This window comes from Nicotiana tabacum, chromosome 19 (assembly GCF_000715075.1).
Source record: "Nicotiana tabacum cultivar K326 chromosome 19, ASM71507v2, whole genome shotgun sequence".
Taxonomy (NCBI): Eukaryota; Viridiplantae; Streptophyta; class Magnoliopsida; order Solanales; family Solanaceae; genus Nicotiana; species Nicotiana tabacum.
The window spans coordinates 109938586-109965144 of NC_134098.1; positions in this window are offsets into that span (position 1 = coordinate 109938586).

A 26559-nucleotide genomic window follows, 5' to 3' on the forward strand; every position below is an offset into this window, starting at 1 on the left:
CTGAGATCAACGACCCAAATTACCCTGTCCTTTTTAATTAACCTAATACTCCCCTAACCCTAACCACTCTTTACCAACCCTACATTTGAATGCTCTCAATCCTCCCCCTTCTCTCTGCCCAAACCCTAGTCGTCTCCCCCCAAATTGCCCTCCTAATCCCCCTTCGACTCCCCCTTGGTATTGGACCCTTTCTCTATACCGCTTGCCTAAACATGGCAAGCGGATCTCATCAACTTCGAACCAAAGCTGGTTCAATTCCTTCACCTTTTCCGTCTATATTCATTCTTGTTCTTTTATGGTATGAATCTCTATGTATTTATGTGACTCCTACTCACCCTAAAATTAGGGTTTCAGATTCTTTTAAATCGAACCAAATCTGGTTCGATTCTTTGATTTTAAAATGTATTTCTATCTATCTTCATCTTATTCTATGCAACATGTGATTTTTACCTTTTATTTATTTTAGATTTATGCCGATTTGTGTACTTAACCTAAAATTAGGGTTTTGAAATTTTCTCTTTTCCTTAATGATTTCGATTGCTTTCCTTTCTACTGTTTGACTGGTTATTTTCCTTGTTTGGGTGTTTGATTTCTACTGCTATATAAACCCCTCCCCACTCCCCTTTTGAGACAGTCCGGAATCATTAAGAAAAACTACTAAAAAAATAATAGTTGTGTGCTCTTTGCTCTTTAATAATCTTATTCTGCACTTTGATTCCTGGCCGGCTTAAAGCCAAGGCCAGAAATTCTGATTTCTTGTTCTTTCGTTGATATTCATAACACTGTGGACTTCCGTTCTTTCTTGTTTCGCTTAACAGGTGAGTTACCAAACCTTTGTCATTTCATTTCTACTTACTTGTTATTAGCATGTGTTTTCACTTCTGAATATTGTTGTTCAATATGTTTCTAGGCTGTTCTGGTATGCAATTCTAACTGTCTTACTTAAATTCTAGGCCTTTCCAATCTAAAATGCCATTACGCTTGTAGTTTGAGACATGTTTAGACCTGCTTTAAGTTGATTAATTTCTTTTTTAAAGTCTGCCTACCCTATGTGTTACTGATAGCCGTATCTTTACTGTTTATATTTGCTATTTTAACATGCTCCAATAGTTGACTAAGTATGAATATATAAGCATATAGCACAAGTCTGTTTCTGAATTTGCTGTGATGACATGCAGCCTGTTTTGATCATGTTTTCAGCATATCTTGACTTCCCCAGTAATTTCCCTTATCATGTTAAGTTCTGATTGATATGATTCCTTCTTGCGATACTAGCATCCTACATTTAGCATAATCTGAACTTTTTTCAATAACACTGTGCACATCAATCCTGCAAACCTGTCTTGGTAACATGTGTATTGTGTGTTGAATTTGTTCTTTTGAAACATTGCTAAAGTCTGTTCTTAAAACCCAAGCATATTCTATTACTATTTTTATGTGCTCAACTTGAATTTGTTTGTATCCCTCAGTGTTGTCCCCTAACCTCAGTCTATTCCTTTACTACTTGGTCTATTTGAGTTTTTATTCTTAGCTGGCTGAAAGCCAAGGCTACTTAGGTTCTATCCTTTGACCTCCCTAGCGTCAGCACTGCTCAGGGTCCAATTGAGACCCTTGTGAACTCCGACACACTAGGATTTTATCCCTAATCCCTCCTCTAAACTATTCTTGTTAACTACCCTAGTGTGAGCACTGCCCTGGGTTGTTGAAGCCCTTGGGAACTTTGACACACTAAGGTGTTGGTTCTATATGCTCAACTATATCTTGTGCTCACTAGGTGAATCCTTAAACTCCTGGCTGATGTATGTCTATGAGTGTGTAACTTGGAGACTGTTGTAAATGCCAAACCTGTCCAGGTGTATATTGGGCATGCTGTAAGCTCCCTATAGTTATTCTCCTATGTAATTCATGCTATTTATTATGGGTTTGTAATAATTATTGTAATAACATTTTCGTGTATTAGTAAAATTGGGAAAGGGGATTTATCTTACACTTGCATTAAGATGGGTAAAAATCCTGCCTATAGGTTCATCACTTAGCTCAAATGTGTTATTATGTTCAAACATGTTCCGCTGTCACGTGTTTGATATTGTGCCTATAGGTATTCTATTTTACTCAAAATGTGTTACTTTTCAGTTATTATAGAAATCCTGCCTATAAGTATCCTATCTTGCTCAAATGTGTGTTAGAAATCTTGCCTATAGGTTCTCTATTTGGTCCAAATGTGTTCTACTTTTACTTGTTAGAAACCATGCCTATAGGGTATTGGATGATTAATATCTCAATATGCGCATAGGATTCTGTTTACATACGGCTTAATCTACAAATTAGATGCCACGCCTATAAGATCTAAAAACCAATTTTAATTATAGAAATCACGCATATAGGGTCTAAATCAGTCTTGATTATTGTCCTGCTCGTTTCTTTTAACCATTATTAGAAATCGTGCCTATAGGACTCGATTAAGCAATTTTGTACATATTCTTGTGATTACTATTGTTAGTTACTGCGCGAATCACAAAGCAATCATGCCCATAGGTTTAATCTCATATGCTTATAATCAGTGGGTAACTATATAGGCTTTAGAAATTGTATGAAAGGAAAGGCTTTTACACACAAAGCTGCCCGCTTATAAAATCCAGATTCATATAGAGATCCTGCCTATAGTGTTCTGTGACCTTAACTTATTAAAATATGCAACTGTCAATCTTAGTTAGTTCGCGTGCATTTGTTGCCTAAGTGCGGAGGCAAACTTGAGCCCTTATTTGCCTATACATGAAAGTCCTAAATGTTTTGCTTGTCGCCTAGCATTTTCTCTTTTGATTAACCTGATTTAATGTTTATAACCACCCTGAAATAGAGGTCCAAATGCCTCCTGTACCATAGGCATGGGACTGGTAGTGCACGCATAGAGTACGACTAGAATTGACTAGTGCGCTTTAGGTAAACAACTTAAAGATAGTTATCGGGTAGCATGAGATGATAGTCTGTGCCCGCTGAATAGTATGAGTAACACCCCATCTTGAGGGAGTTACGAATTATTATTTATGTTGCACGGGGTGATCCTTTAGGCTAAAAATACTTAGGACCCCCCACCTTTGTTTTAAAGTCAATCATTATATTTTATTTGCCCAATTTTATCTCTTCTCCTTGCTTAGACTAATTCATATAATTCGAGTTCGGCCGGGACCCACCATTGTGGACCTCAAGGATTGCCTAACACCTTCTCCTCAAGGTAATTTGAGCCCGTACCGAATATTTGGTGACGCAACTAGTTAAACTAGAGTTATCTGCAAATAGGTGCCCTAACGTACCTTAAATCTGTTAGGTGGCGACTCTCTCTTTTAACACCCCTTCCTTTAAAAGAAGTTGTCATGTGTCGAAGCCTGATTTCACAAGAAAGAAAGGGGCGCGACACCTGTCGATACCTAGATCAATCAGCCTATTCTAGTTCGCCTTGTGTCATCCTATTTTAGGGAATTCATTGGATCATGAAGTTGCTTCACACTTGGCCATATCGAGGGAATGAAAATAAAGTTGTCCTTGAAAAAGAGAAAAGAACTGGAATGGGAGGGGATGGTCATTGAGAAAAATGACTTAACAGGTTGGTCATCTGTCAAGACGAGAATGTGAGTTCTTCTTATTATCGGTGAGCCGCTGCCCCTCATACTCTTCTTTCCATTTTTGGGTCGCTCTTCTTATCTGCCGTACCCCCAATCCTCCTTCATACAAAAGCATCGTAACATATAAATCAAATCAAGATCAAATAAAAGATTCTCCATCCCTTCTTTATACTCGTCTATCCCTCGATCAACTAGAATGGCCTAGGATAAGGCATTAAAAACCCGTCGATATGTGGGGTGACCGAACCGACTCATCTACAACTCATCTTTGAAAACAAGATGCTCTCCTACGTGAGGAGTGGGGAAATGAAAGTATGAACCATGTGCATGGATGAAAGAGCGCGCTTTGAGGGAAGAGGGGAAGAAAGACTATAGAAAGGCTAAGTGAAGTACTTATAGGGACTTCTTAAACATTCTTCTTTCCTCTTCTTGCTTATCACCTTCTTTCCCTTTCCTCGCAACCTAATATAATAAATATCATGACGAGTTGCTCCAGGTCCAGATATCTCCCTTCGAGATTGCCAGCATCAGTCAAAGTAGCTTAAGTTTTTGATCAAAAAGGTAGAGAAGGAAGGGTGGTTGAAGTAGGACCATAAGAAATACCTTTAGCATTTCAAGTACCCAGTTCAGAGCCAGGACATCTTTGGCATATCCACCAGCAGCGCCTTTGGCATGATAGGCAGACGACATATCTTGATCCATCGGTAGCAGAGCCACCGAGTGAATGACCTTAATGATCATTTTATAAGTAGCGCTTTACTAGCCTAACGACTCACAGCAAGGTCGAAATCCATCCCTCTTTTTAAAACTGATTAATTAACAACCCACCAAGCAAGGGCACGTTGCACGGTAGTAGCCAGTTCAAGAAAGCAAAACTAAGATAGGAAACTTCCCATTTTTTTACTTTTAAGTAAGTAAGACCCTGTCCTCTTCCCTTTAAACATCAAGATAATTGACGAAGGTGGTGCTTTAAACATTTTCACTGAAGTCGAAAAGATAAACTTCTACCCGGTATAAGGCGCATTAATCACGCCTTGAAGGAGGGAAGTAGTGGAGTAGGAGAGGTAAATATGGATGGGAATAGATAGGTAAGAGATAAGGCGACACCAACTAGCAGAACAGACAGAATGAGAAGAAATCCCCAGGATGGAAAGAAGCTTGAAAGAGAGAACCAGGAATGAAATAGCGAGACCAATCGAGCAAAAAGACACGAAGGTTGACGATAAGAGCGTAAGAATTTATGCGAGAGGGTAGAACCCTTGATCCTTTCAAGAATGTAATTATCCTTAATATGCAGGAGCAAATTTAGAACCTTTATAGTGGATTAAAAGAAAGAACAGACTCATATGAAATTCCCCAGAAAAAATGGCTATTGTTGAATCAGCTATGAAATACGCTCTTGCTCACGAATCTGCTGTTCTAGCTCAGACCAGGCTATCTATGAGAAAATAAGGATCCCGATGTCATGCCCCAAAATCGAGGAGCACGACCAACGCTCAACCGATTGAACCCAGCCGAGTAAGCCTAATAGATTTCCTTCTACCCAAACTCATTCATGAATAAAGAGAATATATATGTTTTTGTTAATCAACCAATGAAGTGATCATGTTGCAATACAAATTTCTTACCATCAGTTGCTTTATTTTAAAGTCTCAATTTCAAAAACGTTTTTCATAATCTAAATTTGAAATAGTAATTCAAGCATAACACACGAGTTTGACCTCCCCAGCACCATTATACAACCCACACTATGTCTACGGAGCCTCTATAGATAAAGATGAGTACAATGATAATGCCGGCAACAAGGGCTCGGCTATACCTCAAACAGAATACACAAAGAACAAAAGATGCATGACCCTAGGATGAAGCGGGGCTCACCAAGTTAGCTGGGAAGAAGGTGTACTTCTATCACTGATCAATATCTCCTGCTATTGAACCACCTACATACATTTAAAGATGTAACGCCCCGGCAAAAGGGACGTTAGTACTGTCGAATAGTACTAGTATGAAAACTAAACACCAATTTAATAATTCAAAAATACAAGATGAATATGATGAACCAGTGCAGCAATAAAATAATATAGATAATCATTTAAACCAGAGCAAGCTTATTAAGAGCAATCAATAATATTTATTGGATTTAAGATGCGATCCTCTGTAACCATCTTCACACTAAGCGGCCCCGCCGCCTCACCCGATGTATGCAGGTGGAGGTGTACGTACAATACCACAACTCTAATCAAGCGGTCCTACCGCCTCACCCCAATGTATGCGGGTGGAAATACATCAACGATACCAATACCAACACAAAGAGGCTATGCCTCCTCACCCCAATGTATGCGGGTGGTGGTGCCACAACAATACCAAAACTATACACAAGGCGGTCGTACCGCCTCACCCCAATATAAGCGGGTGGAGGTGCAGTCCCACAATATCATAATGTTACAACCCTACCACAGATCACGCCATAAGTTAGTCGACGTAAATCCAAGAAGAGATTATCTTTGAGATGATAAGAAGTTAATCCTATTGGTCTTAAATGATACAAGGGTGTATAAGAGTGGTTAACAAGTATTTGAAGTTAAACGAATCAAGGATGTTGTAACCCATATTTTTGGGTAGCACTAGAGGTGATTAATTGTCCCAAGAGGTCTTGTTTTAATGTATTTTAATCATATAATATCCGCATCATAAGTCTTGAAGTCAAGCGAGTTATGAAACAAAAGTCGATAAAAGTTGTCGCAACTTAGGTTTATAATTTTACTTAAACTTTAGGTCAAATGTTACTGCATTTTTCTCCCAATGTGCTTGGAATTATGGGGTGATATACCTATCATATTGAAGATCTATGAGTCTAGTTTCCAACGCATTAAACCGTTCGTCGATACGATCTCGGAATAGAGAGATATTCGCATTTTTGCGAGAGTGCGCCAAGCTGCTCTCTACGGGGCCCACAAAGGCGGTTTAAGACATATGGACATATATAAGATACCTCAACCCCGTTTTAAGTAATTATTTTTCAGTATATTCAGACCTTATAACCCTAAAAACAGTCTCTCAAGGTTCTCTCATGATCCAAGACCCAAACAAAGGGCAAACAACACAAATCAAATGTCGGGAATCCCGTGGCGCTAGTAAGTTTCTTGTTCTTCTTGTTCTTGCTGATTTTTGTGTTTTTCCAGCTCATGTGGGAGGTTGTTTTAAGTCTTTTATGTCCTGTAAATACACCTTCAAGTTTTTAATATCAACCCTAGGTGATTTCAAGTCTTCTAAAGTAATTCTAGTGCCGAAAAACCCGAATTAATTGCTAGTTTCGCTTCCTTGTTCTTGTGGCAGAATTGAAGGGATATTTCGTGGAAAATTAAGGTCAAATTGGAGTTGTTATTTCTGTTTAAAGGTAATGAACCTCTTACTCTATATATATTTAAGATTATCCATGTTGCAGCTAAGTCGTTGAAGCTAGAACTTGTGAAATATATATCGAAAGGCTTGGTAGTAATGTTGTTGGTTGGTGGACTATTTTGGAGGCTCAATATGATTATTAATGATGTTGTTTGGGCTGTTTGGTGATTGTATTGACTTGTGGGAAGTCATATAAATAGGGTAGGTGCTGTCCGTTTCATCGTAAAATAGGTTGCGGTCGATACATAATAGTTACGACGCTTAAACGATAATGATAGTGTCATTTGTCTTATTGTAGACTAAGGAGTCGTGACATTTGCATAGCTTGAGGTTGGGCAGTATATACAAGGTATGTGAGGCTATCCCCTTCATTCTTTTGCACGACTCCGATTGTACATAATGTAATGAACGAGCTCCCAAAGATACTCTACTCTTAGAAGCTAGCAGTACTTACATTGCTGCCCTTCTTATGAAACGATTGATATTGATGTTACTTCTCTTATTATTATATTATCAATGTTGTTTGTAGTTCCTTATTCTTATAAGATTCTTGATGAAGAGTTAATCCTAATAACATGTACGAAGGATACCGACCTTACGTCACTCCGAAAGGTTCAAAATGTGATTCCAATGAGTCCAGCATGCATCATATATATGTATCTATTTTACTCTACCGAGCTGCGCTATAGTCGGCCGGGTATGGCACCTATTGTGCAACCACTGATCAGTTGGTTTTTATCGTGCTCCACGTGGCCGGGTACGATTCTACCGAGCCCTATGATGGCCGGGTACGTTTTACCGAGCCTATTATGGCCGGGTACGATATGATGATAGTGATGCCCACAAAGGCATATGTTTTAAAAGTTTATGTATATATATGTATGTATCATGTATTTCATGTCAGTAGCCCTCAGAGGTACCCAGATGTCACAGGTTGTATATTCTCTATCCCTGTTTACATTACTGTTCTTACTTATGCTTTCTTGCCTCACATACTCAGTACTTTATTCGTACTGACGTCCTTTTTATTTGTGGACGCTGCATGTCGTGCTGCAGGTCCTGATAGATAGGTAGACGTAGCTCCCCCACCACAGTAGGCTGTCCAGTTCAGCGGTTATTGGCGAGATCCCTTCTCCGGACTTGCCGTGGTCTTGGTATGCATTTTTGTTATAGACATTATGGGTATGTCGGGGCCCTATTCCGGCAATGTTGTAGCACTTATGTTCCTTTAGAGGCTCATAGACAGGTGTCGACTTATGTATGGTTTAGAATGCCTTTTCGGCTGATTTTTGTTGTATAGTCTTTCATGGCATCATGATAGCTCGTACCTTATATATAGTTTCTTGACAGTCTTGTCGTCCCATGTTATGTATGTTCATGACATTATCTTTCATTGTTGGATGTTCATGATCCATGTCTACTATTTATATTGATCTTGTCGGCCCTTAAAGATAATAAGGAAGGTTAGATAAAATATACATTGGTGCTCGGCAAGTATGGCACGGGTGCTAGTCATGACCCTCCAGTTGGGTCATGACAAACTTGGTATCAGAGCAAGTCTGTCCTAGGGGTTGTGTATGAGCCGTGTCTAGTAGAGTTTTGATTATGGATGTGTAGCGCGCCACATTTATAATCAGGAGGCTACGTGACATCTAGGGTTGTTACTTTCTTCCTAAATCTAGATCGTGCGTAGAGTTGAGTCGTAAGTGTTCATATCTAATATTCACATTGTTTTCTTTTAGCGATGCCTTCGACTAGGAAGAAAGAGATTAGTAAACGGCTTGATACAGCTGTGGGAGAGGGTAACATTCAGGTGCCTCCAGCCATAGCAGGCCAAAGTGAGCCTCATAGTGAGATGCCGTCTCATACCTCTCTGTCTCCTCCAGAGGATATTAGGAGGCACCCAGTACATCCAGTTCCTCCGTCTGGCACTACAGACCACGATATGCGCAGTGCGGTGCAGTTGTTGAGTAGATTAGTGGCTTCTCATGCTCAAAGGCAGAATACTGGTGCTGCTGATAAACCGGTTAGTGCGAGAGTTCGTGATTTTATTAATCTAGACCCTCCAGTGTTTACCGGATCAAACCCCAAGGAGGAACCGCAAACATTTATTGATCAGGTTCATTGTACATTGCGGGTTATGCATGCTAGTGATACAGAGGCAGTAGAGTTGGCTTCTTATCGGTTACGGGATTTAGCGATTTTATGGTATGATAATTGGGATAGATCTAGGGGTCCGAACGCTCCTCCAGTCATGTGGAAGGAATTTTCTGAGGCCTTTCTTCGTCACTACTTGCCAGCTGAGATACGACAAGCTAGAGCTGATAAGTTCTTGAACCTTTGACAGGGTAATATGAGTGTACGAGAGTATAGTATACAGTTTGATTCTTTAGCAAGGTATACTCCCCATATGGTGGCCGAGATGAGTGATAGGGTGCACCTGTTCGTGAACGGGTTGGGACCACATCTGATAAATGAGTGCACAACAGCCTCCTTGGTAGAGGGCATGGATATTTCCCGTATTCAGGCTTATGCCCAGACCCTTCAGGATCATAAGTTATATGCTAAGCTCTCTAAATGTGAATTCTTGCTGAACTCAGTAGCATTCCTTGGCCATGTGATATCTGATGAGGGTATTAGTGTCGACACTCAGAAGATCGATGCAGTGAAGAATTGGCCGAGACCTACAACACCGTCAAAAGTCCGCAGCTTCCTGGGGCTAGCAGAATATTATAGGCGGTTTGTAGAAGGGGTTTCCTCTATATCAGCACCATTGACTAAGTTAACACAGAAAGTTACCAAGTTCCAGTGGTCTGATGCTTGTGAACATAGTTTTCAGGAGCTAAAGAATCGATTGACATCCGCGCCAGTGCTCACTCGCCCAGAAGGAACAGAAGGTTATGTGGTATATTGTGATGCCTCAGGTATAGGTTTGGGGTGCGTATTGATGCAACGTGGGAAGGTGATTGCTTATGCATCAAGACAATTGAAGAAGCATGAAAAGAATTACCCGACTCATGATTTGGAATTGGCTGCAGTAATATATGCTTTGAAGATATGGAGGCACTACTTATACGGCATCCATGTTGACATCTACACAGATCACAAGAGTTTACAATACATCTTCAAGCAGAAGGAGTTGAATTTGAGGCAGCGTAGGTGGCTTGAATTACTGAAAGACTACGATGTCGAGATATTGTACCATCCCGGTAAAGCCAATGTTGTGGCAGACGCTCTCAGCCGTAAGTCAATGGGAAGCTTAATACATATTGAGGCAGGTAGACAAGGGTTAACCAAAGAGCTTCACCAGCTGTCCAATATGAGAATCAGATTGTTGGACTCTGATGACGGAGGTGTTACTGTACAGAATACAGCAGAATCATCTTTGGTAGTCGAGGTAAAAGCACGGCAATACGAAGATCCTACCTTAGTAAGATTGAGAGAGGGAATTCAGCAGTGTAAGATTACAACTTTCAAGATCGGAGGAGATGGGACACTGAGATACCAGGGCCGATTATGTGTACCTAGTGTGGCAGGGTTGCGAGAGAAGATTATGATTGAGATTCACCAGTCCCGATATTCTATCCATCCTGGCTCGACAAAGATGTATCATGACGTTAAGGAGCAGTATTGGTGGGATAACATGAAGAAGTCTATTGCAGAATTTGTAGCCCAGTGTCCTAATTGTCAACAAGTAAAGATCGAGCATCAGAAACCTAGTGGATTGATTCAGAATATAGAGATTCCGACCTGGAAATGGGAGGTGATTAATATGGACTTCATTATTGGATTACCTCGCTCTTATCATAAGTTTGACTCCATCTGGGTGATAGTTGATCGACTTACAAAATCTGCCCATTTTCTACCAGTTAAGACAACTTACACGGCTTAAGATTATGCGAAGTTATATATCAAGGAGATTGTTAGGCTTCATGGTGTGCCGATATCTATTATATCAGACCGAGGAGCTCAATTTACGGCTAACTTTTGGAGGTCTTTTCAGAAGGGTTTAGGTACACAAGTAAATCTCAGCACTGCATTCCATCCGCAGACTGACGGACAGGCTGAACGTACCATCCAGACGCTTGAAGATATGCTACGAGCATGTGTTCTAGATTTCAAGGGGAATTGGGATGACCATATGGCACTTATAGAATTTGCCTACAATAATAGCTACCATTCCAGTATTAAAATGGCCCCGTATGAGGCACTGTACGGGAGGAGATGTAGATCACCAGTTGGATGGTTCGAAGTCGGTGAGACAGAATTATATGGGCCAGATTTGATTCACCAAGCCATTGAGAAGGTGAAAGTGATACAAGAGCGACTGAGGACGGCACAAAGCAGGCAAAAGTCTTATTCCGACGTCCGACGTCGTGATCTGGAACTTGAGGTTGGTGATTGGGTTTTCCTGAAGATCTCGCCGATGAAGGGTGTTATGCGTTTTGGGAAGAAGGGTAAGTTGAGTCCGCGGTATATTGGGCCGTACAAAATTCTTCGACGAATTGGACAGGTTGCTTACGAGTTAGAATTGCCATCTGAATTGGAATTTGTCCACCCGGTATTCCATGTATCTATGTTGAGGAAATGTATTGGAGACCCTTCTCGGGTCGTCCCTATCAAAGATGTACAAGTTACAAAGGATCTATCATATGATGAAGTGCCAGTGGCTATATTAGATCGACAAGTCCGCAAGCTGAGAACAAAGGATGTAGCTTCCGTGAAAGTATTATGAAGGAACAAGAATATAGAAGAAATGACATGGGAAGCAGAAGAGGAGATGAAGTCTAAATACCCTTACATATTCCAGAGTGAAGATAACGAGGATGTCGGGGGAAAGAAGGACGCATTATAAGGTGAAACGGCTCTATGAGGTAAGCAATAGCTTGTGAATACTCTTTTTTTAAATACAAAATGGTAATATGCAGATAATGTACATATCCATAATGCTTTGTATAGTCTTGTAAGGCCATAGGTTAGGTTTAACTGCTTGCAAGTTTGGCTAGTGTCCATTTTATAGGGGAAACTCAGCCGGAAATCTCCGTCGGAATCCACAATGAGTTAGACACCCCATAAACCCTTACATTCGAGGACGAATGTTCCTAAGGGGGAGAGGGTGTTACAACCCAAATTCGCATACCATAGATCACGCCGTAAGTTAGTCGACGTAAATCCAAGAAGAGATTATCTTTGAGATGATAAGAAGTTAATCCTATTGGTCTTAAACGATACAAGGGTGTATAAGAGTGGTTAACAAGTATTTGAAGTTAAACGAATCAAGGATGTTGTAACCCGTATTTTCGGGTAACACTAGAGGTGATTAATTGTCCCAAGAGGTCTTGTTTTAATGTATTTTAATCATATAATATCCGCATCATAAGTCTTGAAGTCAAGCGAGTTATGAAACAAAAGTCGATAAAAGTTGTCGCAACTTAGGTTTATAATTTTACTTAAACTTTAGGTCAAATGTTACTGCATTTTTCTCCCAATGTGCTTGGAATTAGGGGGTGATCTACCTATCATATTGAAGATCTATGAGTCTAGTTTCCAACGCATTAAACCGTTCATCGATACAATCTCGGAATAGAGAGATATTCGTATTTTCGCGAGAGTGTGCCAAGCTACTCTCTATGGGGCCCACAAAGGCGGTTTAAGACATATGGACATATATAAGATACCTCAACCCCGTTTTAAGTCATTATTTTTCAGTATATTCAGACCTTATAACCCTAAAAACAGTCTCTCAAGGTTCTCTCATGATCCAAGACCCAAACAAAGGGCAAACAACACAAATCAAATGTCGGGAATCCCGTGGCGCTAGTAAGTTTCTTGTTCTTCTTGTTGTTTCTGATTTTTGTGTTGTTCCAGCTCGTGTGGGAGGTTGTTTTAAGTGTTTTATGTCCTGTAAATACACCTTCAAGTTTTTAATATCAACCCTAGGTGATTTCAAGTCTTCTAAAGTAATTCTAGTGCCGAAAAACCCGAATTAATTGCTAGTTTCGCTTCCTTGTTCTTGTGGCAGAATTGAAGGGATATTTCGTGGAAAATTAAGGTCAAATTGGAGTTGTTATTTCTGTTTAAAGGTAAGGAACCTCTTACTCTATATATATTTAAGATTATCCAAGTTGCAGCTAAGTCGTTGATGCTAGAACTTGTGAAATATATATCGAAAGGCTTGGTAGTAATGTTGTTGGTTGGTGGACTATTTTGGAGGCTCAATATGATTATTAATGATGTTGTTTGGGCTGTTTGGTGATTGTATTGACTTGTGGGAAGTCATATAAATAGGGTAGGTGCTGTCCGTTTCATCGTAAAATAGGTTGCGGTCGATACATAATAGTTACGACGCTTAAACGATAATGATAGTGTCATTTGTCTTATTGTAGACTAAGGAGTCGTGAAATTTGCATAGCTTGAGGTTGGGCAGTATATACAAGGTATGTGAGGCTATCCCCTTCATTCTTTTGCACGACTCCGATTGTACATAATGTAATGAACGAGCTCCCAAAGATACTCTACTCTTAGAAGCTAGCAGTACTTACATTGCTGCCCTTCTTATGAAACGATTGATATTGATGTTACTTCTCTTATTCTTATATTATCAATGTTGTTGGTAGTTCCTTATTCTTATAAGATTCTTGATGAAGAGTTAATCCTAATAACATGTACGAAGGATACCGACCTTACGTCACTCCGAAAGGTTCAAAATGTGATTCCAATGAGTCCAACATGCATCATATATATGTATCTATTTTACTCTACCGAGCCGCGCTATAGTTGGCCGGGTATGGCACCTATTGTGCAACCACTGATCAGTTGGTTTTTACAGAGCTCCACGTGGCCGGGTACGATTCTACTGAGCCCTATGATGGCCGGGTACGTTTTACCGAGCCTATTATGGCCGGGTACGATATGATGATGGTGATGCCCACAAAGGCGTATGTTTTAAAAGTTTATGTATATATATGTATGTATCATGTATTTCATGTCAGTAGCCCTCAGAGGTACCCAGATGTCACAGGTTGTATATTCTCTATCACTGTTTACATTACTGTTCTTACTTATGCTTTCTTGCCTCACATACTCAGTACTTTATTCGTACTGACGTCCTTTTTATTTGTGGACGCTGCATGTCGTGCTGCAGGTCCTGATAGACAGGTAGACGTAGCTCCCCCACCACAGTAGGCTGTCCAGTTCAGCGGTTATTGGCGAGATCCCTTCTCCAGACTTGCCGTGGTCTTGGTATGCATTTTTGTTATAGACATTATGGGTATGTCGGGGCCCTGTTCCGGCAATGTTGTAGCAATTATGTTCCTTTAGAGGCTCATAGACAGGTGTCGACTTATGTATGGTTTAGAATGCCTTTTCGGCTGATTTTTGTTGTATAGTCTTTCATGGCATCATGATAGCTCGTACCTTATATATAGTTTCTTGGCAGTCTTGTCGTCCCATGTTATGTATGTTCATGACATTATCTTTCATTGTTGGATGTTCATGATCCATGTCTACTATTTATATTGATCTTGTCGGCCCTTAAAGTTAATAAGGAAGGTTAGATAAAATATACGTTGGTGCTCGGCAAGTATGGCCCGGGTGCTAGTCATGACCCTCCAGTTGGGTCGTGACACATGCGATCGATGTTGGGAGAAGTCATGCCGCCTCACACCAATATATATGCGGGTGGAGGTGTATCACAATCACAATCTCTATACCATAATCCCCACACAAAGCGGTCATGCCGCCTCACCCCAATGTATGCGGGTGGAGGTGTATCACAATGACAATCTCTACACAACTTGGCATAATAACTTTCACATAAATCACGACTAGAAATTATAACATGTGGATACATAATCCATAGTTTTGGACACATCCTCAATTTATAATGCCATATGATAAGAGCATTTAAAACACGAATTGAACATATATCTTCATCACAAAACTTATCGGAATAGTCCATTTATAATCAATATCTCGGAACTTACAAGGATATTGGGAATTCCAATTCTTAAAGAAGAGTTTAGTCAACATACCTCACTTGAGCTTTCTTACACTCTAAATGTTCCGGAATTCTTAGCAACTTCAATCTATTTTAGAAATATAACAAATTGAACCAAAATTAGGAAGATGATCATGGTTCTAGCTCATATGAGCATTTTATCAAACACAAGGTGTGCATAAGGTTTCAAGGTCCTTTTATGGAGGATTCCATCATCCCACAACCAAATCTTTACCATGCTTAGTTCAACAATCTTCCTACACCCCTTGATATCACATGCATGTAAAATAATCAACTCTCAAGCCCAAAAGTTATCTTGCTAATTACCCATTTTCAGATGATTACGAAATTAGGGTTTAGGGTGTAGAATCTTACCTCTGGGATGAAGACCTAGTGAGCTTGCCTACTTAATCTTCCAAAAGTTGAGCAAGAATTGAAGAACAAATATTGAAGAACACCTTCTCACTCTAGGGCACTCTCTCTCACTCTAAAATGTTAGATTATATCTTAAAAATAGCCCAAAACGTGTATTTAACGAAGTAGGGTCGGGTTTTAAAAACTTAAAAATGAAGCTCCGGAATAGGTTCTGCGGTCGCATATGAGATCACATAATGCATATGCGGACTGCATACCGGTCGCACAATTGGTGTCCAAAATGACCAAAAATCTGCCCGAGTCTGCGATCTGCATAACTGTTCTACGGTCGCATAGTCGGCCGTATAATTGCATCAAATCGACCCAATAACTGCCTCATTCTGCGGCCATTTTGAGGTCCGTAGAGTGATTCTGCGGTCGCATAGTGGACCGCAAAAATGCACTTTTTCGCCAAATATTTTCCTTTACTTTCCGGTGCATTGTTCAACCTAAAAAGTCCTAGTATTACACCCGAACGGGAGAAGAATAAGGCAAGCTATCCTTTGACTAGTTTCTAGTTTTTTTGGGGGCTATTTATTATAAATTTCCCTCCTCACCTAGAATAGAAGGATAAGATAAAAGGCAGGCTAAACCCGTATTAGCTCTTTTCAGGTTGATAAGGTGGAATTGAAAACTTTGGAGCAAATACTTACCTACATCGAGCTCTATGCGTTAAGCATATAGCTTTTCCTTCTGAGCCAGGTTCACACTTCACACTAACCAAATCTCGCATAGAATCCATAAATGAACAAAGCGTCTCAATTGGAGAAAAGTTCGTTTTCTAGGGGAAATTGCTTTTCGACGAAATTCCACTCATAAGTAGGTTCACATCGTGATCTAAGTTCCATTTACCATCGAGAGGTTATGATACCGGTAAAGAGTCCTATTCTTCTCCTTGGGTTATGAAATAATTCAAAAGCTCCGGGCTCCCTCACTGCATTCCAAGGCAAGCTCCTACTAGATCCTACTATTCCTAATATTCCAACTAGATTTGAGCAACTCGAGTATGAACACTGTATTGCTATGCCCCTTGCTTAGCCCCACACTCCGGACTGGAAGCGAAACTACCATAAAAATGGCTTCTTTCTTTGTCTCTACTGGACTTTTTTCGTAATAGCTTGATGAGCTGAACCAACAACAGATATTACGTTCTACCTTCTGCTTCGAGCCCGGCCGAGAGTGAGCTTCTCGATAGTCTCCTTCTTCCTAGATATACAACTCTAACTATCTTGTCACGTCTACTTACTCAAGATATCTGAGATAGCTCCGTAAACTAATAACTTATAGACGAGCCCATTATCCTTATGTTCTGAACTTGCTTCTTGGTAAAAGGAGAGGGGCGAAGAATTCTAGTTCTAGTTCTTCTTCTTCCTAATCTTTAGTACCGCTTTGAGATTGAATCTTTAGAACTATGTGCCTAAGAGGGCGATGACCTTTATAGCCATAATTCTTCCCCCGGTTCTACCTCCTTCTACAATAGTGATCTATCCCGTCAATCCCACGCGCGAGATATCCATTCTAACCTGTCTTTGCCTAATAAGATACGTCTAGTTCTCTCTCTGCTTGCCTATCACAGTAGGAAATTGGAACAGTCTCCGATTTCAGTGAAAGAGTTGTGGCGAGAGCTACAACTTCTGGAACCAGAGCAATAACTGCTATAAAGTAAGGAGATGCGCAGGAACGATCCCTAAAGCAAATACTCGGAATTCTCCACGTCTAAGTATACCCATTGATACTCGCTTTTGTTCAATTATAAAAAAAATAAGCACTTTGATGAAGATTTATAGCATCATTCAAGTAAATACAGATTAAGATCGTAGAAACATGTGCTTGTGACTACACCTAATTCCAGACCGGTTAATGCAAGAACTATAAATAAAGGACCAAGATCCCCTATGAAATATAAAAGATCATTCATACATAGCATTGTCCAAGCGAACCCACTTAATATCTTTATTGAACTATGACCGGCCATCATATTAGCAAATAAACGTATTCCTGAGCTTAATGCTCGAAAACAATAAAGGATTAGCTCAAGGAGTACTAAAAAAGGTGCTAATGGCAGTGTGACTCATGCAGGTAATAAGAAGCTTAAAAATTGAAGCCCATTTTTTTTAAAATCCCACTATAGTAATGCCAATAAAAATAGAAAACGGGAGACCCAAAGTAATGAGAAAATGACTTGTAATTGTGATAGGGATTACAAAATAACCCGGGGATTACAAAATAACGAAAAAGTAAAAGTGATCGGGATGATAGGGGAAAACTTTGTTTAACATTTCCGAAAAGACCACCTATTTGTTCGTTTACCGGGTTCAACACGAAATCATAAATAAGCTCTACCAAGGATTGCCAAGCATTTGGTACTGAGTTTCCTCCTCCCTTTTTAGTAACAAAATAAACCAAAAGTAGGACCAAACTGAGAGTTAGTAGCATAAACAAAGATGGATTTGTGAATGAGAAATATTAGTATCCTATTTTCATAAGAATCAATGGTATTATTTCAAATTGTTCAAGTGGGCTAGAGATGATCTGCGCTAGATCCAGTGTGAAATAAGTGAATTTATCCAGTTGAGGCATTCTTGATTGATTGAGACAAAAATATTCCCTCAATGCAGCTTAACTCCGTCAAGCCTGTACGAGTAGTGAAGAAGTATAGAGCACTTTGGTTGGTTGTTGACCAACGGAAAGCATGGGAGAAAAAAAGATGGATGAAGACAACAAAAAGGGACACTTCCCTATACTAAGTGACACCAAAATACTCTTTAAGTGGATTTGAAAGCACCGGATTGAATCAGACAGAAAGTTCACCCCTCACCTAGTCTCCCCCATTCCGAAAATAGCGGAGAAAGTCATGATAGATGGGGCTATTTCTCCCTTGCTGCTGTAGTTGAAGTAGCATTCTCCGAAGCAATTCTTCGAGTACTGTCTTCATTGCAGGATTGCGGGGATGCGGATCAGTCAGACCGGCTCTGTCTAACTGCAAAATTATATACTCTAGGATATCTGGCCTCAAGCCTTGTTCCCTAAAAGGGGATTCACGTAAAATCAGAAGAAATTCACTGTCTGGTTCATTGAGAAAGAGATTAAAAAGTTGATCCTGGAGATTTGCTTTTAACTCTAAAACTTTGACATTGAATAACTCATTATTTACTGCTGATAGAAATTCAATCGGAGTTTGGGTTTCATTTAAAAAGCTTCTCACTAACTCTTCGTATCCCCCAGCGTTAAGTTGAGGAGGTAATTGGTCGATTTGTAGTGCTTCTAAGAGACGGATTCAAGCATAGAGGTCTATCTCCAGATCCTCAAGCTCTGGGAACTGACGACCCCAAAGAAAATGAGAATTGGAGAGAGGGGGGGGGAGGCGGATTATCCTTCCTAACTGGAAGTGAATTTGTATGGGATGATCCTATATTATAGTATTAGTAAAACTGGAAATATCCGTTTCTCCACTTGAGGAAGGGGAGTAAAGAAATTAATAGCAGATAGAGTATCCGTATTAGAATATGTATTAAAAATCGTACTACTCGGGATAGTAAATAAGAAAGTTTCATCCAAAAAAACATTTGACCTAAAGTTAAAGTGCCATATCTTCCAAAACTTCCCTTTCATATAGATCGTCGTGGTATGAACTAATTTCTTTGCTTTGATTCTGCCCCTAAAGCTAGCTCCTACTCCTCCTCCTTCTCCTTTAGGATAAGATCCTCCTTGATCCTTTTTACATAACATTCTCGGCTGCCTCCGGTCCGGTAGGTCGGTCGCCCTCTTGCCACTGACTAGCCCATCTATGGAGCTAGGTCTACACCGCCATGTCGAGACTCTCTTTTGAAAGTAAGATACCTGCTTTCATAAGAGGGAGAGATCATTCCGTCATGCTGCAGAGCAGTGTTCGTCTTACTAGAAATTTCATAAGAGAAGAAGAATTGTAGCGTAGGGTTGACATAAACAATCAGTTTAAATAGTCTAATGAGAAAGCATATGTTCATGTTTGTAGTTGCAATAAGTTTTCTTTTATTAATCGAGATTGGCTTGATCTTTAGTCTACCGTAATGAAACCTAAAATCTCACTCCCTCGCTTTCTCCTTCTGATAGACTAGCTTGTGCATCTTCTCTTTGGCACTCATCCTTGGCTTGGGGAGTGCTCTCTCTCTCTCTCTCTTCTATGTTAGCGAAGGATGTATAAGAGTAAGAGCAATCAGCCGAATGATTGTTATTTCACTTACGGTTACAGTGCCTCTATCGAAGAAGAAAAAGTCTAATACTCTAGCCCTGGTTTTTGGGGATGTAATTTCGATCTAAACCCGAAAACCCATATCTTTATATACAAAATTACTTCGTCCTTTTTTTAGCCCTTTTTAATTGGGTGGTTGGGGGGGGGGGCTTCTTACCTTCGGTCTCATTCCAGACCTGATCAAGGGATTTTCCCTTTTGACTTTTGGTGTATAGGGTTTTTCTTTTTGTTCCCTTTTGTCAAGAAATCAAAAAGAGACCAGAACCACGTGAAAAAAGTTTTCATAAGCAAATATTATTGTTGAATTCAAGGGAGAGTGGCGTTTTAGAAAAGATTCAATAGTTTTCGATTCCTCCGAGCTTAAGGGTCAATTACGGGGGTTAACCTCTCGATCAACTCATTTTGGGGTTAACTTGTTGATCAACTCTAGGCTGAGCTTCTAGCGAAAAACTAAAGCCCTACCTTATATAATTTAATTTTGTTGTTTTGCAATAATTTGGATTTTTTCTTCACTTCAGCTTTTAGATGATTTTAGCCACCGGGGACCTGCTCAATGAGCACCTTTGAGAGGAGGGTCACAGTCATGCTATATACGAAATACTTAATAGCTAACGGCCGTATGGCATCAATCCATCCTTGATGTAGTTTTTGAGACTGAGGGCTTGGATCGAGGTCCTGAAAAGCGTGAAACGCAGTAAGAACATTGATGAAGTATAATCCTGGCGAAAGACGAAGGTGGTAAGCGAAGCGAGGACGATAATTCTCTAACCAGGATCTTAGTGGAAGTTAAAACCCGTGTTCAAGTAAAGGAGATACTGATTCATTAATGAATTTTTACATGCAAAATGCCGCTTACAATGTGTTGAATTGGAAGGTTACCTGATGAAGAAGCTGGGAAGGTACCAACTGTCTGCGTGGTGTTAAACCAAAATACTAAAGAGAGCGAAGGGGAAATCATGAACTATGTTTCATGTAATGTAGTACACTTTAAGAGAGTTTCATACAGACAAACCCGACACAGTTCAAAAATAACCTTAAGGAAAGGCTTATATAAAATAAAGAGAAATTCAAAACAAGCTACATGCTCGTGACCCGCAACAACTAATAAGAACAATATTTTAGAACTGCTATTTTTATTTTTGCAACTACATACTTTCTTGGAATAAGAAAGCCTGAAGGTGACTTGACTACTTTTTGTTCATTTTTTCTTGTCTGCCAGGCGACCGAGTGCTCCATGAACAATGAGCGCTTCCTGTTACGCCCACAGCGCTTCCTACTCTGCCCTTATCGCTTGCTGTCTCTCCTCCAAACACTCTATGCGCTCTCTAGTAGTGCAAATGCACGCTTCATTCCTTGCAGGATCCATTGTTCTAACACTTATCAAAAGGAAGTTTAGCACTCTACGGTGCTCTTGAATTTGATTTTGCAGCTGCCCCATTTCGGCAGCAATTGCAGAAAGACTATTTGCAGTATCCATAGCCATATGTGCTAGTACTCAATTTCTTTGAAAGGAATTTGATAAAGTGAAGATGCTTATCGAGCCTCCATTTATAGAGTGGTAGAGTAATCTCGCCATGCGTCAAGATTTAGATGGCAGGCATAATTCTTACTAGTTCTCCGCACGAATTTTGTGTAGTTGAAGACTATCATGCTTGTTTAATGAAAAACTGGTTGGCTCTTACTACCTTGTGGAGCAAACAAAAGATCCCAAAATCACACTGCCTGTATGAATAAACAAACTCTGCACAACCAGTTTACGTAGAAAAGATTCCATATTCTATGCCAATAGATTCGTGACAACGATGTACTGAGTCGTCAAATGAGCCACGTTAAAAAATCCCAAGCTTATACGCATTAGCCCACAGGGTGCCCCAATAGGGCCCGAATAAAAGACCCAATCCTACATGAATGACATGAACCATCAAAGTCCTACAAATGATGAATTGGCCCTATCAAGCCTGCTTTCCTCGATAAAAGCCCACAGAAGGGCCAAAGCACAACAAGCCTACTCATCATCAATGCAAGTCCAAGCCCATGAAAAAATGACCTCATTTTCATGGGAACCCTTTCCTTACTCCTCAATATAGTCGCAGGTTTTATACATTAAGTTTTACAGCACATATTCAGGAGCTGGGGAATCGGCTGGAAGGAAAATCTTGATTGAAAGTCCATATCTTTATATTTTCCTCTATCTCCAGCTAGAAAAGAATGTATGCGTCAACCTTTGATGTCTCAATAGTTTAGATATGACGAGATAATCATCAAAGTTCGGGAATCTCAACTGGAATACCTCACTGCACCGGTACCGGTTATGAGCCACATTCAACGAAGAGTTTCTGGTCTTTGTCCCTTTAATGCATTATAAATTGCAAGGAAAATTAAAAATAAAAACAAACTTGAATTTTATAGGTTTAGCTAAGACCATTGTGGAAATTAGAAGCTTATTTCTTTTTTGTTTGGTGCGAGCTCAACTTAAGCTATACATTGCCCGAGAAGAGTTGTTTGGGTGCACTCAAATAGCTCTTCAACCACTTGCGGTAGAATTTCCAAATCTATTTAGTATGGAGGTGTTGGAACAAGAAGGTGAACTGTCATTACATATCAATCTTTTGCTCTGGCTGCTATTGACTTGACTATATTGTCTCATTGAGCGGTGTTTTCTCATGGAGGAAAGAAAGATAAGCCAAATCATGCGGGTAAGTGCCCAAGAAATTTCAAACTAGCTACTTCCACTATTGTCACCCCTAATTATTGCATTATTTGTGAGAGTTCGTCCATTTGAAGAAAAGACATCGGATTATAGAAAGTGTCCCTAATTATATGATGTTGACACAATCTCGTTGGCGGTATTTTATAATTCAAAACATTAAATATTATTTGTATCATCATTCCAATGTATCTCACCCTTTCTGCAAGTTCCAATTTAGAAGGCTAAAATTGTCCATTAGAAAACACAACAGTGGCCAATAAAAAGAATTCTCCTTTGAAGTTTATTTTATAGAGCATAAAACTAGGAGAAGAGTCTAATTACTGCTTTTCTATTGTTTCACTTTATAAGGTAGGGTCACCATGCCTACGTGGGTCATAGAAAAAAAAATACATAAAGCCTAACAAGCAAGCCATGCTTCCTTGAAATTTTCCAGAATTGTCATCACTTATGGTTGATTAAGAAAAAAAACTGAAAACAAGAGACCTCGTTTTTTTCTAGTTTCTCATTCCAGAATATCTAAATCTATTGTTCTTGTTATAGATGAATGTTTAGATAAACTACACCTCCTGAATTACATCCCTCCTTGCATGCATTTGTTGATTCACTTCCCTCGACAACGAGAATTTAGAGTATATTGTATGGCCGTACAATATTTTATGATTTTCGGAGGAATTTATAGCATCCATCTGCTAATGTGTAATGTGCTGCCTGGTGACAAATCACCAACTCATGAGTCCTTGAAACCCTTAATCTACGGAACTGACATATACTTGTGCCCAATGCATGCATCATCAGAAGTGGTACACAAATATTCTCATCACTGAGGCCATACAAATTGAACATTCCAGAAGCTTCTAGAGACCGGCACCTGGGTACGATAATTGAGGTTGCTCCTACTATAATTCAAGGGCCCATCAGCAGAAATGTCTCGAGGAGTAGTTAAACAAGCAGGAGATAATAACAGAATAATTGTGTGCACTGGTGGACCTTATACTTTTGTACCGGGGCTAGCGCCCCCTCTCTCTAGCAGAATGCTATATGTTCTTATTCATATATTACCTTCCATTATTTAAAAAAAACACACAGAAATAAAAAATATTAAGATATTCTTAATGATATTCGGGCTTCTACCCAGCAGAGTCTACCATAACTGACCGATCGGTGAAAGGATAGCCGACGCGTTGAAAGCCGGCAGTTTTTGATGTCTTAGAAAGAAAGCTGGGCTAGGTCTTCTTCCCTTAGAGAGGCTTATTCTCCTTTCCCTAGTTCTCAAATATTATCTTTATTCTCTATTTATTCAATTATTAGTTCTATTATTCTGATCCACTTGTGTTTCAAGAAATCAAACCGAAGTAAATTTATTCAACAATGCCCCCTCGGGACATTCTGTATTTGATTTTGCCAACACTGTTTCACCTTCCTTGCTTTCTGTTATGTGTTGCATTTCACCATGGCACACTCTTCCTTTCGAATAGGTAAAAATAAATCCCTTAGCCATTATTACATTACTTATGCAGCAGCTTTCATCCCCTTCCACCTATACCTAATCAATTCATACGGGAAATGCCATCCTATTACTGTCCTATCCCTTGCTTTTCAACCTTTCTGTATCTCTCTTTATACTCTTTCCTTTCTGTCTTTTAAATTATTTTCTTTAGTTTCTTTCTTAAGTAGCTTATTAGCTTGAAAGCTTTCCTTGTCTTTAAGGCTTTACTGGAATATGGTGAAAAGTGATCGGTCATTGAGGAAGACTTAGCTTAGGGCTGAGAAGTAAGGAGACTCCAACATTCATTTCCATTTTCTTTTTTTTTAAGCCTATTGGCCGACATTGGCATTAATAATTAATGAATTTATTAACATATACCTACTTTCTTTATTCATTCACTAATACCTACGGTTGAAACAAAACCGGACTTTGTTGGTTCTGTGCTGATAGTGTTCTCTCGTGTTTAAAATGGTGAATCGCCGAAGCCAAATCCATCTTGCGCAGATGGCAGATGATGATCGAAGTCAGACTTGAGTATGGGACGAGAACTCGCTCATTTTGATCCCCTTGTTGACCAAGCAAGGTCGCACTGAGACTGAGAACACCAACGGAACACTCTCTTACCCCCACTGACCAGCTAGTGTGCAATGACGACCGGCCCGCAAGCTACTCGATTTTTTTCTTAGCTGCTCTGGATTCTATTCTAGATGCTACTTACTTACATATGATGTTTTATTTCATAGGGTAGCCCATCTATATAGCATAGCTGAAAATGGACAAAAAAGGTTGTTCCCATAGCGTTACATAGCCTTAGCCCCTCTCTCTAACTAAGGATTCAATCCAGGGACGCTTGGGACTGGATTGAGTCTTACGCTTTTTTATATCAGTGAGCTAGACCCCTAAAATGCTCGGTACTTTAAGGTGGGGAACCCAATCCTCTTTGCTCGTTCCTAGGCCTTTTTTTAATCTTCTTATTTCATTCACTGATTTCTTTAATTCATTTCTCTTTTATGAATAGTTGGTTGTGTTGGATGATTAATGGGTACTTTGAAGGACGAATGCTGGAGGGCAGCTTTTTAGAGAGGGCACTCTATGCGGTATTTTTGATGTTTATGTCTGTATTTATTCTGTAGTTGGATCAACCATTTTCCTTAGTATGTCGTGGGTGGATTAATGAATGACCGCTTTAGCTCTATCGACAAAGGCCCCCGCCTAATGTTCTGACCCTTGCTTCAAGCTCTGCAATGGGAGAATGACCCCAACCGATAAGATCGACGTCGCATCTCGACTTGCTCGTGCTGCGGAGTGAACACCTACTTTGAGGAGAAAGAAATCCTTTCCTAAAGTGAAAGTGAATTTAAGCCGGTACATCATAAATAAAAAGAGAGGCTTCAGTTTCTTGCTTAACTATGAAATATCACATTGTTACTGTCCTTTAAAAAAAAAGAATTTTATTGTTAGGAAATAAGGAAGATTGTGACTCTCCCCCTTTATGTGTTCTATATCAATGTCAAAGAGGGGCTTGCCATCTAGCGGAAATATGTTTTGCAGTGAGGGACATCTTTCTTAAGGGTTTCTTTCAATGCCTTACATGGACTTCACCGGTTTTATTTTAAAGGGAAAGAGGAAGCCCCGGACGTCAACTTCTTTGATGACGACAAAAAGGAAGAAGATATTTCCCAATAGCGGTCCTCTTTTTGTCAAAATTATAGACCAGGTATTTATTCCTCTCCTTCGGGTTCTACTGCACCCTTCGGTCAAGTAAACCAAGCTTACAGGAAAAAGTTAATCTTTTACACCGATGTATCGTACTCTCTCGACCAGGTCATCTTAAGAAAATACTGAAAAATCTTTAAAAAGTGAGAGAAGGAGTGAAGGCGGGCTACAACTAACATAAGATCCAGCTGAAAAATGTTAGCTAGCTAGGCTAGCGCGCAATGGCTTTCTCTGATAGTGGCTTGCTTCTTTAAGCTCCTCCCAACCTATACAAGGTGCTGCTCACTTTCTCTCAGCCACTAGTGGCTTATGTAGTGGTCGGCATTCCTACGTGCTCCTCCTTGCCCCCTACTTAAGAATCCAAAGGTCACCTTTGGATGTTGTCGTGACGCTTTGGTTACGAAGGTTACCGCGGTCTAAGTTTATGGATGGATTCAGTCAGCTAAACTCTATCAAACTCTTCGATCAATATCAACAAGTTGTCGTGACCGCTTAGTCTTCATTTATTTTGTCATAAAAGAAAGTTGGTTTCATGGGTTCATTGATTTATACACCTCCAGTGCTGGTAAGGCCGGGACCGTGGTCGTACGTCTCCGGTTTCCCGGCCGATAAGATCTCTAAGATTGACTAACCAGCTGGGTTGGTTTGGCTATTCTTTTCTATTGAAAATGAGTGAGTTGTCTGCGCCAGTCACCTTCTTCTAGGCTCCGCTGGATGACACGGCATTTTCATTCATATATATATAGGCCGGCCGTACTTGTGATGGTTCCCAAGGATCTAATATGACAACTTAGTTCTACGTTGCCACGATATTGTTCTATGGAAGCGGGCGGTTTAGAAGTTCGGCCTAATGTTTTTGGTGTCATAGGGGAGGGATTGACCATTCTAATGCATATTCAGTCCTATCGGCATAGCTCCACTGCTTTGTTTTCAATCGGAGAATCAAGCAGCACAACCCGGTTCTACTTGACTAAGCCCGTG